The sequence below is a fragment of the Theobroma cacao genome, chromosome 5 (assembly GCF_053813885.1).
Source record: "Theobroma cacao isolate CCN51 chromosome 5, ASM5381388v1, whole genome shotgun sequence".
NCBI lineage: Eukaryota > Viridiplantae > Streptophyta > Magnoliopsida > Malvales > Malvaceae > Theobroma > Theobroma cacao.
In genome coordinates this window covers 39,644,875-39,659,975 of record NC_142643.1, presented here as the reverse complement: position 1 = coordinate 39,659,975, position 15,101 = coordinate 39,644,875, and the positions used below count along the sequence as shown (strand labels likewise).

Genomic DNA, 15,101 nt, shown 5'->3' with positions numbered 1-15,101 from the left:
CATGGCAGTCGTGAAGGGAGGGGGGGAAAGGTGATAGGGAAGTGGTGAAACGATTATGCTGGTCTATTCCTTTTGAGGGAAGGAGTCTTTGTTCTCTCAAAAGAAATGATTCTTTGGACTAATGTTTTTTTGTTGGTGGAACGGTGAGACCTTGGGTAGTAAGATTGGTCTCTCCATCGAGGATTACTACTACTATGGGTTCTAAAGCTATGTCTATTGCTTTCTTGCACCACTGGCTCCTGTGATGATTCTGTGGTGACTTCTAGGCAGCCTTGCATGATAGAAGGAACTTTTTGCTTGTCAACTAAGGGCCTTGCAATTCATCCATTAGGTTCATTGTCTAATGCAAGATTTGGCTAGGAGCAATTTTTGTATTCATTTTCTGTTTTTCATCTCTTTGTTAAGGGGCTGTTCTGTGTTCTTGACAGCCAAGGTTTTGGGTTAAAAAGGATAGAGAGCTATCCTTTTGTTTTCTCGCTCAACTAGGGAAAGGGATTGCTGTTATTTTTGTAAACAATTCCCTTATGTAATTGTATATAACCATTTATGTACAAGCAAAAGATCGTATGCTAGCAAAAGTATCTAGCAACATGTTAAAGACTTCTTATGGCATAAAGGCTTTGTGCCAATAAAATCACTTTTCAAAAAAAAAAAGTCAAATTACATTCATGAACTTGTTTTGGTTAAACAAATATATAGAATAATGATAATTCGTAATTGATAATTAGGTAATATTCGTATAATCACAATATACAATACATGTATTAAGTTCAATGTTTTGAAAAAAAATAAAAAATATCTTGATAAATTAATTTTTTATTAATTAATGGATAAATTAATAAATTATTAATTTATTGATTAAAAAATTTCTTGATTAATTAATAATATTCATAATTCCAAAAGTATTAATTTATAGAGATTTTATTGTATTATTAAATGAAAAAACTAGCCATCCTAACAATCCACCAGAAAATAAAGGATGTAGTAATTACTTGATAAAGCATGACCTAGAAAAAGATGCCATTGATACAAAGAAGAACTAAATATAGTGGCAACTGGCACATGTTGCATAAGGAGGTGGAAGAAGACAAGCTCAATCAATCTTTCCACCTTGCGAGTGTCCCAAGAATTTTCCCCATCTGTTGGTCTTGTACTTAAGAACCAAAAGAAAAGAAGAAAATAGTGAAGCCTCAATCATATAATTGACTTATAGAAATAAGATTCAATATTAAAATACACAATAGGTATTTAGAAGATTAAGATTCAGAAACATGTCCAATGTGAGTGATATTCATTTTGTATCATTGACAATATGGATGAAAGGAAAATACAAAGAATATTATAGTGGATAAAATAAAAGGATTAAGAGTGATAAAATTACAACAAGCATAATCAAGAAGTGAAATGAATCACCTAGAGTAAAAGAGAGGGTAGTGTGAAAAGAAGAACTCAAAAAGATAATCTATTTTAGTGAAATCTCAATACCATTTATAGTGAGAGTAATAACGTCCGCAAATGCAGAAGTGACAATGGATGAAGATTCAGAGGTTGAAAAATCTTCCTTAGGTTTAAAGGTACCTTTCTGATTTAGGTGAACACACATGATAGTTCTCAATAATATTCGCAAGCTTATGACATCATAAGGCAATCATAAAAGTTGTGACTTTTATGCGATAATTCTCACAAGGCTTAGCTCATGATTTCTGATTTGATGGTCTGGAAGGTAGCAACAAGAGCAATATTAGTATGGGGAGATTTGTCAAGGCCAAGATGCGTCTTAAAAATGATTCCCAGATTAGTAAGATCTAGATCGAAAGGACTGCAATATAGCATTAAAACTATGATAGTTTCATGTTGTGGAAATTGCCCAAGAATCAACAAAGATAAAATCCAGAGAAAATAAGCAAACAGAAAAACACAAGAATTTATGTGGTTCGGCCCCTTGCCTATGTCCATGGAGTGAAACTGTTCTTCTATTATTGAGAATTTAAAGTACAATAAATTGACCTTTATGGTTCCCCAAAACAACCCAAGATCCCTTGCACACTCTTCCTCAATAACCTCCCAAGAACATTCACTCAAACCACTCTAGCTCCACCTAGAGCAAAAGATAGAGTTACAAGATGTTCCCTCTCTAGAGCTCTCAAAGCACTACTTTCAATTCTAAAACCTAGAAATCTACTTTTATAGTATAAAAGTCCAAAGTAGAATGTGATTAGGATTCGATGTGGAATAAGAAGTTTAAAACCATACAACTACTTAATATTGTATACAAACAAAAATCCTAATCAAATAAGATCTAGAATTCTAGTCAACCTAAAACTCAACAAATCTCCACCTTTGTCTTGAATTCAAACTCTTTAAACCTCTTCCACTAGTCGCACCTAATTGCAACTTCCTAACTCCACCTACTTTTCAACACCTTGAACAACTCTTCAAGCATAAGACTTTCTAAATCATTGGCCTTTATAATTACCACGACTACACATACCGAATCAAGCATGGTCCAACACTTAATTCCACAAAACGGCCAATGCACCTGTGTAGCCGTCAAGTCAATGGCACTAATTGACTTCGGAAAGAGACCTCGACGACCCTTTCAATTCACTACTGGCAAGATTTTTCGTCCTTTCACCATCGTCTACACCATGGGAACCTTTCATCACCTCCTCGGCAAATGAAATCTCACTTTGGTAGCTACCATCCCCTGTGCACTGTTCCCATCCTTTCGAGGCCTCACATTCTAGACGATACAAGCCATTATGCAAATTCCCCCTCATCAGGACCATGTCGCCTTGTGTGACTTTTACTACTCCATCACAAGTAGAATATCCATACCCTTTGGAGTCTAACAGGCTCAATGATATTAGATTCTTACGCATCTTTGGGACATAGGCCACACCACCCAAAGAGCGCACAACCCCATCAAACATTTTGATTTTCACCACTCTAATACTCATGACCTTCACTATTGACTTATTACCCAAAGTCAAATTCCCAGCCACCCCTTCTTGAAGTAAATCAAAACAATCATTTTGATAACATATGTGAGTAGCAGAAGTAGAATCTAAATACCAATCAGAATTTGCATCCATATTTTCTGAAATTGTAAGGACATCACAATCATCACCTTCAGCAACGAAAGCACACTCACATTTTTTCTCGTTACTTTCATCCCCTTTTGTAGGACAATCCCTTTTAATATGCCCATACCCTTTGCATTTAAAGCATTGAACATTGTTGGATCTATACTTGCCACCCTTAAATCCCTTACCAGTTGACTTCCTCCTATTAGCCTCAATTACTAATGCCAAGCCATTTGGATCTCTATCACCTTCTTTACTTTTCTTTCAGGCTTCACGAGACATTAACGTTGCTTGTGCTTGTTCTAACGTTATTGTATCCATCCCACATATAAGAGATTTCACAAATACCTCATAGGAGTTTGGAAGCGAAGCCAGGAACAATAATGCCTTTTCCTCTTCCTCCACCTTGACATCAACCTTCTTCAACTGATCAATGATTCCATCGAATTCATTCACATGCTTCATGAGGTCTCCATTCTCCTCCATCTTTAAGCGATACAACTTTCGCCTAAGCTGCAACTTGTTAAAAAGACTTTTCGCCAAGTAAATTTTCTCTAACTTTGCCCATAATCTTAAAGCAGAATCCTCATCAATAACATGATTAAACACATTATCCCCAATGCAAAGCCGAATAGTGCTCACACACCTTTGTTCCAACTCTGCCCATTCAACATCCTTCATGTCATCTGGTTGCCCTTCCTCCTTTCCTAGCAAGGGGCGCATTAAACATTACTGTACAAGGAGATCTTTCATCCTTCTCTGCCACTGCGTGAAACTAGTCTTCCCATCAAACTTCTCAATTGAAAAATTCGCAGAACTAGTAACTTTCGACATCCTTGTTGAATCTTGAATTTATCGAACCTGAAGCTCTGATACCAGTTTGTTGTGAAAATTGCCCAAGAATCAACAAAGATAAAATTCAGAGAAAATAAGCAAACAGAAAAACACAAGAATTTACGTGGTTCGGCCTCTTGCCTATGTCCACAGAGTGAAACTGTTTTTCTATTATTGAGAATTTAAAGTACAATAAATTGACCTTTATGGTTCCCCAAAACAACCCAAGATCCTTTGCACACTCTTCCTCAATAACCTCCCAAGAACATTCACTCAAACCACTCTACCTCCACCTAGAGCAAAAGATAGAGTTACAAGATGTTCCCTTTCTAGAGCTCTCAAAGCAATACTTTCAATTCTAAAGCCTAGAAATCCACTTTTATAGTATAAAAGTCCAAAGTATAATGTGATTAGGATTCGATGTGGAATAAGAAGTTTAAAACCATACAACTACTTAATATTGTATACAAACAAAAATCCTAATCAAATAAGATCTAGAATTCTCGTCAACCTAAAACTCAACACTTCACATTCTAATCAAAGAGCTAGCAGAACCTTGGTAAGATAAAGATATTCTCTTTGATTTAGTCTGAGTCGGTTGATTCTAAATAGGTTGGACTTGAGTAAAAAAATCACTTAGATTGTGAAGAGTAGTTGATAACTAGTGGAGCAGCTCCATAAGTTTTATGCTTAGTGGACAAAAAATTTGTTGAAGTAGTGCAAGGGGATTTAGGGACTGCCATTTGAGGGAGTTGGTGTTGACCTGAAACAATTTGTTCGAAGGGTGGGGGGAGGAAATTTGGTTTGTTTTGGTTTTTTGGACGAGTTTTTAAATTCGGCATATGGGCTTTTGTTTGGGTGGGTTTTTGGACTTTTATTAAATTTGGATTTAATATGTTTGGGGTTTTTGGTTGCGTAAAAAAAATTCCTAAGTGTAGAGTTATTTTAGTTGGTTTTTTTTTTTTATGGAGTGATTTAGTTGGGTTGATTTTGGATATATTTTACATGTGCCATTAGTTATTTTGTTCGTTATTATTGAAGGAAAAATATTATTATTATTAAATTAATAAATTATAAATTATAAATTTATATAAGACAATAATAAAAAGGAAAGAAAAATATAATTGTTAGGTAAAAATATAGTTTATTATTGAATTAATCTCAATCAATAGAAAATTATAAATTTAATAAACAATAATAAAAAGAAGGAAAGAAAAAAGAATTATTGAAAATAAATAAATCACTATAATAAAAACTATAATGATGATAAGCATGAATTTAACTAATATATACAAGGAGGATGAAAGAAAGAAAGAGAACGGAGGGGCAGAAAAAATAATTTTAGCATGGGATCAATTGAAACATCAAATAAAATATTAGCAATTTAAGTTAATTAAATAATAATAAAAAGAAGAAAAAACAAAAAAATTAAAAAAATAGAAAACTGTAGTTGGTATAATTGGAAAAGATAAAGAGTGGCACTAGTATGAATTGGAAAAAGTAGGCACGACGACAAATGAACTCTTTCTTTGAATTTTTTTCTTCCGACGTATGAATTATTGTGGTCTATGGAGTGATTGACCCGCAAATGTATTTGGAGTAGAAATGCATTTGCTTGAATTGACCGTTTACCATAAATTTCTTGAAAGACTATCAGGAGATTGGACTAATAGTGTTTCCAGTCATGTTTAGGCCAAGAAAATGAGAGAGAGAGCAAATTAAGTCTTGGTCTGAATTGGACTATTGAGACATAAAAAACGAAAAAAATCTTGTCTGAGATTGGATATGATAGGCTGACTAATTTCTTTAATGAATTACAATTAACCCTCAAATAAGTTATAGTAATTAAAAACAATTTCTCTTGAAATAGTGCAAATAAGGAACAAATTAATGAGTTCCACAATATTTTAATTTTAGAAAGTCCCGTGAAACTATTATGATATTATTTGTATATTCTCTAACTTGTTGTCTCATATATGTTTTTTAAATTTTTTATTAATAAATATTAAGTTTAATAAAGTGATAATTATAAGTATATATGTATTCAAAGTTATATATCCAAGATATATACATCAAAGCTCTACTTACTTAGTGATTGTTATTTTTTACTTAATGTTATTTCTTAAAAAGGAAAGGTTTAGTAGTTATGATTAACCTAAATGAAAATTGTTGCCAATCTAGTTTTTTTTTTTTTTTTCTAGTTAACTTTTCTCTTCTTAACTCCTTCATATGTATTCTAAATTATATATCCAAAATATATATGTCCGTTACAATTACAATGATCACTTCATTAAAAAATTAATATCCTACTCAACTTTTCTAAGGTTATTCTTTTACAAAAAATTTTCTTAAATATAATTAACATATATGAAAATCATTGACAACCTATTTTTTTATTTAAAGAAAAGAGAAATTTGAAATAAAATTTTCAAATAAAAAATATATACGTTTTTCATCGTGTGAAATGTTTTAGTCTTGAATAAATAATGATTTATGATATTTTCCTTAAGTTCAACTCCTTTAGTCAATGGTGTGAACAGTCAGGTGAAAATTACAACGCATAAAAACAAAGATACATTAGGAACGGCTTTATCATGTGAACTTGAAGTATAAAAAGGGTTGCAGTGCTGGTACTTGATTATAGTGTTCCTAGTTCATAAGAGCCCATACTGTCTAATATTTATATAACAAGCAAAAGTTATCTATTTCTTGATCATTATTCTGGTTTTACAATCCACTTTCTCTCCGTTGAGAGTACAAGTGCATGAGTGCAACGAAAGGCTGTTAGCAAGGTGCTGTCTTGTCTAAATTCATTTACCAGCTTAATTATTATCTTTACTATTCCTAGATCTAGCTTTAACTTATATAGCTATTTATTTTTTATTCTTTGATCTTGGTCTAAGGCCTTCAATTTTTTTTATTAAATTGTTTCTTTGATGACATAACTAAGTTGTTTTACGTTATTTTAGGTGCCTCATCAGCCAATCCAGATTCTCTTGTGTTCTTTTTCAATGGCTGTTTCAATGGTCCACCACCAGGAGTCCTCCTTACTAATTTCTTGATGCACTTATGATGTATTTTTGAGTTTTAGAGGTGTAGATACACGCAAGAATTTTGCAGATAACCTTTACATGACCTTAGTGCACGTAGGGATTCACACATTTAGAGATGATGATGAAATTGAAAGAGGAGAGAAGAGAAGAGATGAAATTGAAAGAGCAATATATGAGTCAAAAATATCTATTATTATCTTCTTAAAAAATTATACTTCATCAACATGGTCCCTTAATGAACTTGTAAAGATAATGGAACATAGGAAATTCTCCAAACACATTGTTTTGCCAATTTTCTACGACGTGAATCCATCTCAAGTGAAGGAGCAGACAGGGAGTTTTGCAGAAGCGTTTGCTAGACATGAAGAGAGCTTCAAGTCTGAGATGGACACGGTACAAAGATGGAGGGCTGCTTTAAGAGAAGTTGCGGATTTGGGAGGCATGCTTCTAGAAGATAGGTACGCAAGTTTTAAACTATTTGATCTCTTCTTAAAAATTGCAAACTTATATACGCTCATTATTTCATGATACTAGTTCTATGTATTTTAAATATGTGAGTGAACAACCTATTTTACTACTTCTACTTCAAATCGAATGTCCACTTTCAGTTATTTTTTATCATATAAAATTGACTTTGATTATTCTTTATCATATTCTCATGTGTAATTAAAATTTCCAAAAACAATTTTTGAAAAATTTTAAAATAAAAATTTTCGATTTTTTTAAGTTTTAATTCCGCAAGGTATTGCTTTAAAAATAAAGAATAAATAAACTTATGAAAAGAATAAATAAAATAATAAAAACACATATAAAAATAAAGATATATATTCTTTTTTTTTTGGTATATCTTATTAGTATATCCTATATTGCACAATAAATTTCACAAAACCAAAAAGTTATAATGGCATGTAATTTCATTGAGACCAACTTTTCTTTTTTTTCTTTATTTTTTTTGAAAGTCATTAAAAGAGATTTCATTCAAACCAGTGGATGAAACCAACTTTTCTTAAACTCGGTACCATTAAAATAGCGACCAACCAAAAGATTTAGAAAAAATTAACGATGGCAAAATAACACATAACGGGTTTTGTGTTGCCTGACCCAATAGGGGTGGGTTTTTTTGGGTTTGAAATTGAGGTAGATGTTGGTTGTGTCGGTTTTGACAATTAAAAAATATCAAAGTACCTATAGGTTCTTATATTATGTTGAGTTTTCGTCAATTTAATTCCTCTACCTCAAAACTGATTAGTTTAGTCTCTATATCTATATTTTGAAATTTTGTATAATCAAGTTTCTCCCCTAAAGCGGTTCAAACTAACCATTAATATTGCAAACGAAAGCCACCTAGATACATACAATATAGACAGACCCATAGCAAAAAGCCGTTACTTCAACAAACTCAACCATGACCCTTACTCGAACAAACTCAAGCAAGGCAGCAAACATAGATTTTCAAATCATATATATATAAGCAGAACAATGAGTGGCCAATTGATATACAGATCTAAGACCCACAAAAGGTTTAGGTTTAGTTTGTTGCCATGTCAATCAGTTCTACTTTTATTTATGATCTGGTTGACATGTCATGGCTGACATGGCTTGGCAAACTAAACCCTATATCCTTTATAAAATAAAAATTTGAGTTTGTGGGCCTTTAGTCTATATATCAATTGGATAATAATTACTTTATTTTTATTTATGATCTAGAAATCATAGTTTGTTGTCATGGTTGAATTTGTTGGAGTAAGGCTTTTTTTTGTTGTGGTTTTGTTTATATTGTGTATATCTGGATGCCTATCTTTTGTAAAAATGGATATTGTACATGGCTTATACTTTTACTTGATTTTTGTTTTGGTAGAAGTTACAAGCCTCTTGAAAGGATTAAGTGACGTATATTATGTTTTTTTTGTTATGCTAGGGTGATGTACTTTCTATTTTTTTTGGTATGCTAGTGGCTATGGTAGAACCACAAGGTCTTTTGGTTAAACTGGGGTTTTTTTATTGAAAGTACTTGGATTACTCCACTGAAATGAGAATTTTCTAGTGATTTAGGAACATTTATTAGCTCTTCAAAAAGAAAGTAGTGTAATTAGTTTGTATAATTTTGTTTGTACAAATGGAAAGTTAATGGTTTTTAATTAGTAAAGAATAACCCTTGATGTGTAAAAGTAAAATTTTAGTACAAACGTAATGCTAAACAAAAACTGGTAAAAGTACTCAATTTAGTCCCTATATGATAAATCTTTGTTTAATTTAGACCATGTATTCTATAATTTTATTTAATTTAACCTCTATAACATAGCACCAAAACAATGACGTGAGAAAAATTTCAAAAAAAAATATGCATCAAAAATTTTTTTGGGCATGCTACGTCATTGTTGCCATATCAACATGTCAATGTCACGTCAACATAGTCAGCCATGTTAACGTCACATCAGCTCTATTAACAATTAATTTGGACAATGGTAGGGAGAAGGACTCGATTGCACAAAATCTAAAAGTAAATGGACTAAATTGACCAATTTTAGGATAAGGGGACTAAATTGACGAAAACTCCATATTACAAGGACTTATTGGGTACTTTGACCCGTTAAAAAAGTCGGATCAAGGTTTCTAGTACCCTCTTTGAGGTATATAGAAACTATTATATTTTATATTATATTAATTATTAGATTTACAGATATATGTATAGTATACGAATAAATTTATTATTTATTATTGATTAGAGGTATTAACTTAATAATATAACATATTTAAAAGTAATTAAGATGTAATTTAAATTAAAAAATAAAAATTTGCTTGAAAATTAAACTAAAATAATTTAAAAGAAAAACAATTTAGAGGTAGGACAAGTCCAACGTAGGTTATATAGGTTTTTGGCTTCAAGGTTGGGTATTGAAGTTGATAATCTAGTGTCAAAATGGAGCGGGTTGCCTCCCTACTATTGAGTGTTACCTTTGAAAATACCAATAAAAGAAGTAAGCTTTTTTTAAAAAAAAGAAAGTAACCTATTAAATGAACTAAATAAAATAGTTTATCAGATTTTCTAAAAAGTCATACACTTGAGAATTTTAAGGACAAGTAAGATGAGTTAAGATGAATTTAAAATCAAATTTATGAAAGAAATAGAGAAATATGTTAAAGAATTTTTATCTAATTTCCAAGATGTCACTTGTTAAGTTATATTTTGAATATCTATTTTAAAATTTGTAGGTATGAGTCGCATTTCATTCAAGATATTATTAAATAATTCAAAATAAACTCCATCGCGCCACTTTATATGTCCCTCCCTATTTAGTTGGAATAGATTTTCTGGTGACATGCATTAATTGGTGGTTCGAAGATGGATCAAATTAGGTTGGCATAGCAACAATTTGCGGAATTGGAGGGATTGGGAAGACAACCATTGCCAAAGTTGTTTACAATCTTAACATCCAAAATTTTGAAAGTTTTAGTTTCCTTGATGATGTTCGAGAGACTACTCAAGAACGCAATGGCGTGGTTCGTTTGCAAAGACAACTTATTTCAGATATCTTGAAGGGGAAAGCAAACAAAATACACAATTCAAATGATGGAATCACTAAAATCAAAGAAGTTATACGTTGTAGACGTATGCTTATTGTCTTAGACGATGTGGATGATTCGAAAAAAATAACTAAAATATTTGGAGCGCAAATTCCTTTTCATCCAGGAAGTAAAATCATCATAACTAGCAGGCATCGATGTCTGCTAAGTGATCTTTTTATTAGGCACATGTTTGATTTTGAAGCATCATCAAGTTATGGAGACTTATGCAAAGTATTTGAGGTAAAAGAATTAGCTTTCAGTGAATCCTTTCAACTTTTTAATTGGTATGCCATCAGACAGAATGATCCAATTGATAGTTATATGGAATACGCAAGGAGTGTAGTGAAACATTGTGGTGGGCTTCCATTAGCTCTTCAAGTTTTGGGTTCTTCTTTGTCTGGTAAAAGTATAAATATGTGGAGAAGTGCAATAGAGAAATTGAAAGCAATCCCTGATAACAAAATTCAAAAGATTTTAAGAATAAGCTATGATTCCTTGCAAGATGATCATGACAAAAATCTATTCCTTGACATAACTTGTGTATTCGTCAAGAAAAATAGAGATTACACAACTATAGTTCTAAATGGTTGTAATTACTATACAGCAGTTGGTATTGAAAATCTCATAAATAGGTTTCTTCTGGTTGTGAATGAAAAAAACAAGCTAATAATGCATCAAATTATTAGAGATATGGGAAGGAACATTACCCGTCAAGAATCTCCTGATCTTGCAAAACGAAGTAGGTTGTGGCAAAAGGATGCCTTTGATGCATTGAGAGAGAAAATTGTAAGAAAGACTTCATTTTCTTCTTTTTTTTGTGCTATATATTTTCTTATGTCATACTTTTTTTAACTAAATTATTCTTTCTCCAACAAGGTACAAAAATAATCAAGTGCCTTACCATTGACCTACAAAGATTGCTGAAAGAGAAGTATGGAAAGACAATTGCAAATCAAAAAAATCCACTTCTCATGTCAAATGAGGTAGATATAGAAATTGATGCATTTGCAAATATGCAAAGGCTTAAACTAGTTCAACTGGACTATGTAAAACTTAAAAGAGACTACAAAGACTTTCCAAAAAGCTTAATATGGTTGAGTTGGTATGGTTTTGCTCAAGAATATCTTCCTACAAATTTAGATATTTCCAAGCTAGTTGTTCTTGAGATGTGCAATAGTAGCCTCAAACGTGTCTGGAATGATTCAAAGGTGTGATACTATCTAATTTCTCTTTACTTTTTTTGAAGCAAAAACAAAATTATATGACTAAGTGTTTTTTTCCTTTTTTATATAGTGCTTTCTTCCAAATTTGAAGATCTTTAATCTCAGTCACTCCCATGGCCTTCTCAAAATCCTTAACTTATCAGGTCTTCATAGTCTTGAAAGGTTGATGCTGAAACATTGCATAAAGTTGATTGAGGTTGATCAATCCATTGGTGAGATAAAGCCTCTTATTGCTTTAAACCTTAAAGGTTGCAAAAGTCTTAAGAAACTTCCAAGGACAATTAGTTTGTTAGAATCTTTGGAATAGCTTATTTTATCAGGTTGCTCAACATTTGATGATGTGCCTGGGGATTTGCAAAATATGAAATCATTGAAGGTGCTTAGCTTAGATGAAACTGCTATATATGAATCCAATTCGTGGTTGTCTTGGCTATCATTAAAAAGAAGCAAAGAGTTAGGTTTCTTTTGGGCATCTTTGCCATGTTCTTTAGTAAAGTTGAGTCTTGAAAGTTGCAGACTATCTGATGATGTTATGCCAGTTGATTTGAGCTACTTACCTTCTTCGAAATCATTAAATTTAAGTAGAAACCCAATTCATAGCCTTCCTAAGAGCATTATTCACCTCACAAAGCTCGACGGACTTCTACTGACTTGTTGCAAAGAGCTTCAATGGCTTCCAAAACTTCCAACGAGTGGCTTGCATGTGATAATGTCTCAATCGTTGCACAGAATTTCAAGTCTTCCATGCTTATTAAATTTAAAAAAGTGTATTGTCTTTGGTTGTGAAAAGCTAACTGAGGTTGAAGATGTGTTCAAGTTGGAACCAATTGAAAACTTTGAAGTGGAACAGATTGAAAGCTTATTCAATATGGACTCCATTGGAAGCATTGAATTGCAAATTTATAACTATCTTACGGACACAAAAATGGTCACTACCCCCCAAGTCTTTTCTCAATCTACTAAAACTTTTTAGTTTCTTATTTTACATTATTTAGTACTTTCATAAATAATAGTTTAAATGTTTCAGGTATTTCATGAGGGTCGCATAACTAGCTATTTTGTTTTCGAAAGTGGGGTTCCAATCTCGTTTGAGCATCGTTGTAAGGGATCTAAAATTTATTTTTCATTAGCACAAAATCCTTGTGAAAAAGTTAGTTGGTTGAACTTATGCATCGAATATTCTTTCATAAGCGATGATATATTTGAATTTCCACCATCAGTGTACATTATTAATGAGACCAAGGAGTTGATGTGGGCTTATGTATCAAATTTCATTAGAATTCCATAAACCAACAATAACACAATCTTATGGCTAATCCACTGGCCAATAAAAGACTATCAGATAGAAAATGGCAACTTGGTGAGCTGCAAGTTATTGTCTTCTGGTTTGGACATAAGAGAATTTGGTGTTACATATGTATCAGAGAAAAAGGCTATATATGAAGATGACTCCCAACTATACTATCAAGGTACGATTGCAAGTAATAGTATTTATAAGAGCCCTTTTTTACTTTACTTTATATATCAATAGTTTTATTTATAACTTGTTATCTTCATGGAAACTTTTTATATTAATCTATTAATATTTGAAAACAAAAAACTAATTTTTATATACACCGGATTATATCTAATCATGAACTTTTTATGTAATCAAGCAATTTAACTAGTAACCCAGCAAAGTTAATTATATTTTGTAATTAATTTGATAATTCAAAATTTTAGGACATAGGTACTTATGTGTGTGATTTTTTACACTTGTAAAATACATAAAAAGAATATATAAAAAAGTATATTTGATGATTTTAAATTAAAGAAAAATGAAATGAAAGTGCACCACCTTCGCTCATGACCCAAGAAGAAAAGTTAGAAGATAGTCGTCATGCTTGACGTTGCTAGTAAAATACATTCAAGCGCCAAACTTTCCATCTAGGCTTGAATGCTCTGCTCAATCAGACTGGGGCTCAAGCTCAAGCTTCAATTTTTAGGGTCAAATTCAATTCGAAGATACTATTTTAATAAAAACATATATTTATATAGTTTCTATTTTTATTTTTAAATTTATTTAAAATATTAATATAAAAATATTTTAATATTTAAAATAAAAAACAGTAAAATAAATAGGCCTTGTTGCCCAAGCTTAAGGTTTTGAATTGTTAATTAGACTTGGTCTATCCTATAACAACTATAGATGCTTGCTTTAGGTCAATATAATTTACAAATCACTTCAGGCTAAGTATAGCCATAAATATGATAAGAACGGACGATGTTAGGATTGTTGGACTACACAATATTATAAGGTATTGTTCTTTTTAGGGCCTACACTAACGATATTATCATTTTGAAAATGGCACCTTGTGAGGGAACATGCCCTTATTTATAAAGCAAAATCCAATCTTTGGCTCTTAAAGATGTGGATCCTAGCTTTTTGAAAAAAAAAAAAAAGCTGTGAAATCTGTTCCCCTCAACGCTAACCCCCAATCGAGAGTAGATTATGTTTTCTTTGAGGGGCAAAGTATGGGAGTCTCACAAACAAAGCCATTTGTTAGTGTTGGAGTTGTTGGATTGCGTTCGATTATGAGATATTATCCATTTTGAGATCCACTATTGTGATTTTGTTCTTTTAAGAAAAAACACCTCATAGGGCCCTTCCTTATAAGTCTGCCATAATCTAATCCTTGGTTCTTAAAATTATGAGATCTCTCCTCTTTAAGAATGACCTTTTCACTTATAATATTGTCCATATTCTTATACATATGATCTTAAGTTACATAAATGAGATGTAGCACTTTCTCATCTACTCTCAGCCCTTTTCCTATGATTTGAACTTGAGTCTTCTAAATTAATTAATATTAATTTTACGTTGGATGTTAATTATAAAATTTAACCATTGTTTTATGCACCGTTGTATTGTATCTATAAGGGCTTGATTTATTGTATTTCTAAATTCAATTTATTTATACAGGAATTCTCATGAAAACATAATATTTGATGATTATAATTATATAATAACGGCATATCAATTTCTCACATCTTTTAGAAAATGAAGATATTTGGAGAGAGATTGAGTTGAAAGTAAATGAAGAGTTACTCAAATTGGGCTCTAGCGGAAATATAAAAGTGCAAATTGACAATTATTTAGAGGAATCAAAAATGATTGCTTCCCCTCAGGTTTCCTTGATCTCCTTTCTAACGCTTCTGCTTATTATTCTTTTCTTTCTTTTTTAACTTATAATTAATTTAATATTGCTACAGGTGTTATATGATTGTGGGATAATTAGCATCTATGATAAATACAGCTCCCCGGAGGATAGGTGCGGCGGTAGCCATCATGTTGTCGC

At 31.8% G+C, this 15,101-nt stretch overlaps 1 pseudogene across 1 annotated transcript; it reads left to right on the top strand.

Annotated features, from left to right (window-relative positions):
• The first annotated feature begins 6,544 nt into the window (after window positions 1–6,544).
• LOC18599472 (uncharacterized) lies at window positions 6,545–12,763 on the top strand (annotated as a pseudogene). The gene is made up of 5 exons (XR_016026333.1): window positions 6,545–6,712; window positions 6,890–7,431; window positions 11,173–11,327; window positions 11,417–11,748; window positions 11,834–12,763. The product of XR_016026333.1 is annotated as an uncharacterized LOC18599472 (transcript).
• Window positions 12,764–15,101: the final 2,338 nt, after the last annotated feature.